Consider the following 4,303-nt stretch of genomic DNA (forward strand, 5'->3'; position numbering starts at 1 on the left):
TAAAAAGAAGTGTCTCCGTAAAAAAAATGGAGGAAGGTTCGAACCTTCACACTCGTGCTCTTAAATCGTATGAGCCAACCACTCAACTAATCGTCTGGTACTATTTATTAGGCCGGCTGGCCATGCACGTGAAATATATTAAAAAAAAGGGAGTGACTAGTTATCTTCCGGAAGATTTTCGTTGCCTTTATCATTCGGATTTTTATCCAATGATAGATTGACACCTCAAAAGTAGAATAAAATATTAAAATCATACATAACCAACAGAGAAATAGAAAAAACAACAAAATAATAATCATTGGCAGAAAAAAAAACAGCACGTAACAAACAGCAAAGAATCAACAGAAAAAAATAATGAAACGAACTCAAGATAACGCGAATAAGAAAAATAATTAAATAAGTGGACCTCGCATGTTACTTTTCCACATCAAAACACGGTGATGATGAGTCGATGACGGCATGGCCGGCCGGGCGCGGGCCGGAGGCTCTTTGCGTGCGGTCAGCACGCGTAGTAGTCGACGAGCTCGTCGAGAGACTCCGGCTGCGGGTCCGCGTTCTCCATGAGCCACAGGTGCTCGAACAGCACGACCTTGCAGCCGACGACGGTGCTCGCCGCTCCGCCGCCGGCCGGTGCGGTCGATGAGGGTCTGGAACAGCAGGTGGCCCACGAGCTCCTCGGCGATGAGGTAACGGTGGCACGACTTGCCGACGTACACCGGGTGCAGGCCCTTGGGCACCTCGTCCGCGCCGTGGGACGACGACGCGCCGCCGCGCTCATCGCTGGATCGGAGACGATGGCGCCATCGTGGCCGTAGCCGCTGGCCGGTGGCGTGCGGGCGATGCGGCTGGACGAGTGCCACCTCCTGAGCACCGGGGCGTGGCCCGCGCACCCGGGCTTCGTGGCGGCCACGACGAGGGCGAGGTTTCAGACCACGGTGGCGACGCCGACGGCCAGCGTGTAGAACCGCACAAATGCGCCCATAACCGTAACGCGCCCAACACTATGGCATCACTGAAAAGAATCGCACGAACCTACAAACAATCTCAACCACACAAAAGTGAATGAAAACAAGACATCATATCATCCGTGAGTTATTTAGAAATTCCGTTAAAAAAAAGCTGACCATGCACGCGAAATATATTTAAAAAAGGCTCACCATGCACGCGAAATCGTCAGCTGCTCTGTATTAGCTCTAAAAAAAAAAGGAAGTTCACGTATTTTTAGCCGTCCTTACCCTCGCGTTCCTGGCCTGGTGGTGGCCACGGCCCAGCAGCCTCCTTGCTTACCCTCGTGCAGGTCCGTTGGGTGGCAAGATGAAAGCGCGTCTACCTCAAAACCCTTACCTTTCCTATCCTGTCCCGGCGACCGGCTCAGTTGGTCTCTCTCCCATCTCTCTCACTCCAATCTTCCAACTCCACCGCACACGAGCGCGTCCACAGTCCACACCCATCTCACCCGTCGCTCGCCCCCACTCACCCCGAGAAGCGAGATCACGGCCGCCGCCCTGTAAGGCTGCGGGAGCAGCGGTGCCCTACCGCTCGACCTGGCAGATCCGTCGAGGAGGGCGCGGGTTCTGGCGTACCGAGCCCGAATCCCAAATCCCGCGCCACCCACCCCAAATCCCCCCGATCCCGGCCCGCCCTCAGAGCTCCCCGCGCCGCCCGCTGCTTCGACAGCGCCTAGCCCACCGCCAAAGCCCCCGCCCGCCGCCGCCACATCTCGCTGTGCCACCACATCCACACGCTGCCGCTAGGTCGCGCCCCACATCTCGTACAGCTTGCCAGCGGGGGAGAAGACGAGGAGGGCGACCTCGACGCCAGAACCTGCACCTGAAGCCTGGCAGCTCCGATCCGCCCCTGCCTCCTTCTCTCGGTGTACCGCTGCCACGCCCTGGCCATGGATCCGTCATCGTCGAGTGGGTTTGGGGTCCCTGGATTCGTGGATCCAGAGGAGGACAACGCCAACACGCCATAGGTTTTGATTTCTTCTCCTAGCTGGATTCCATGCCTCCGCCTTCCAATGCTGTAGGTATATACATCTAACCTTCAAGCCGGACAACCTGTTTAGCCCAATCTGGAACAGCATGAATCATTCATGTGGAGACAGTCAATTTTGTCACTTCTGTTCAATGCTTGATGATAGATGCCATGAAGTATATACATCTGCACTAGTATCAGGTCGCGGATGTGCTCATATGCTTGTAACAGCTTCAGTGATTTACATGTATTTTGACCAATTTACTGTCATGAGGTTTTGTTGCTTGACTGGCCAACATAACTTTGTGTGTTCTTTTGGCTATATAAAAAATGGGCTCAAGCTTTGGCTGGAATCAGCTGAGATGGGAATCAGTAGCTTTGTGTGTTCTTTTGGCTACAATACAGCTTTTAATTTGACTTGTTAGTGAACAATTTAATTTGGGCTAGTTTAAACGTGTCGTACTTGCTCATCACACGCATGCTGTAGTAAAGGGATTTTCACTAGTAACTATTCCATGTTACAACCAAGTAACTATTCCTTGTTATTTTCACTAGTAACTGCCGATGATTTGTTTCCGAGATAAACAAGCTTTAACCAATTTGCCAATTTTTAGATAGTTCAACCGTAAAGATTATGCCACAGGTATATTATTGAACAATCTGATATATTTTTACTAAAGTACTCTTTCCGTTTTTCTATATGTGACGTACGTTGATTAATTCAATTTTGAGCTCACCAACCTTACCAACGTCATGCACAAAAAAAGCAGACAGACTAGCTAAAATGCTAAAATTAGCATATTGCACTTGTATTTTTCGGCTGAGAGTTGATGGTCCAGCTAGTTTTTTTGTGGTAGCGTCTTTATATCCCTGGTGATTGAGTCATGACTGTAGCTAAGCACTACCGGAAACCGGCACTTTGCCGAGTGCCGGAAGCTTTGCCGAGTGTATTTTATCGGGCACTCGGCAAAGACGGCTTTGCCGAGTGTTTTTTTTTTGCACTCGGCAAAGATGGCTTTGCCGAGTGTTTTTTTTATACGTCTTTGCCGAGTACCTTTTTTTGGCACTCGGCAAAGAGGCATTTTGCCGTGTGCATTTTTTTTGGCCCTCGGCAAATTATTTTTTCAAAGCAATTTTTGAGGCCCGAAATGAATTCAAATGAAAAACTTTTCAACTACAAAGTTGCATAACTTCTCAAGATCTACAAAGTTTATTTTGGTCATTTCTTCATTTGACAAAACGACAATAACGTTGTTCATAAAATCTACATCTCTCTCATATGTCTCATATTAGTTTTATGAAAGTAGAAGAGGGATATATAAGATTTGTGAATAATGTTACTACCACTATGTCGGATGAACAAATAACCAAAATAAACTTTGTATATCTTGAGAAGTTATGAAATTTTGTAGTTGACAACATTTTGATTTGAAATCATCTTGTCATGCAAAAACGGCATTTGAATTTGAAAATTTTAAAATTTGAATTTTTCAAAAGACCTCTGATGGAAAAGCTTCCTAAACGAAAATTGTAGATCTCCAAAAGTTATGAAACTATGTAGTTGACAACTTTTTGATTTGAAATCATCTTATCATGCAAAACTACGTTTGAATCTCTCAAATTTAAAATTCGAATTTTTCAAACCTCGAATGGAAAAACTTCCTAAATGAAAATTGTATATCTCGAAAAGTTATGAAACTTTATAGTTGACCACTTTTTGATTTGAAATCGTTGAGGGCCTCAAACAAGCAATTTACTCTCGGTTTAGTATAATATATGATGATAGATAACGGAATTTAGACACAAGTGACAGTGTAGTGCAGTGGTAGAGCAGCAGACACGCGAGGGAGAGGTCGTGAGTTCGAATCCCACCGGCCGCGTTAGCTGCGAATGTTGCGCAAAAAATGCAGCGACTTCGATGGCCGGTGGTACTGAACGGACGGGCGCTGGCCGGTGGCGGCCTTCCCCGAAAAAAAAAATTTGCTATTATTTTTGGGTTTTTTCGCATTTTCATTTTGCCGAGTGTAAATCTTTGCCGAGTGCGGCACTCGGCAAAGCCTTTGCCGAGTGTATTTCGGGCTTTGCTGAGTGCCACAGACACTCGGCAAAGTGCCGGTTTCCAGTAGTGAAGCATCACTTCACTTTTGTCATTGACTTGTTCTATTTTTTAATCATTGACTGGTTGATATCTTCATACATATATTAGTTCCAAGGATATTTAGCAGCAGCCACTTATATTTATGTATCCTTTTCACCTAAGGGATCCTGATGAGAAATCCTAAGTCAATCAACAAATGGCATATGTTAAATTTTACTGAATGCCCAT

The 4,303-nt window shown here is 46.5% G+C and overlaps 1 pseudogene; it reads right to left on the reverse strand.

The window, feature by feature from the left end:
- Positions 1 to 312: 312 nt before the first annotated feature.
- LOC136479489 (uncharacterized) lies at positions 313 to 1,899 on the reverse strand (annotated as a pseudogene).
- Between the last annotated feature and the right edge of the window lie 2,404 nt (positions 1,900 to 4,303).

This window comes from Miscanthus floridulus, chromosome 9 (assembly GCF_019320115.1).
Source record: "Miscanthus floridulus cultivar M001 chromosome 9, ASM1932011v1, whole genome shotgun sequence".
In the NCBI taxonomy this organism is placed as follows: Eukaryota; Viridiplantae; Streptophyta; class Magnoliopsida; order Poales; family Poaceae; genus Miscanthus; species Miscanthus floridulus.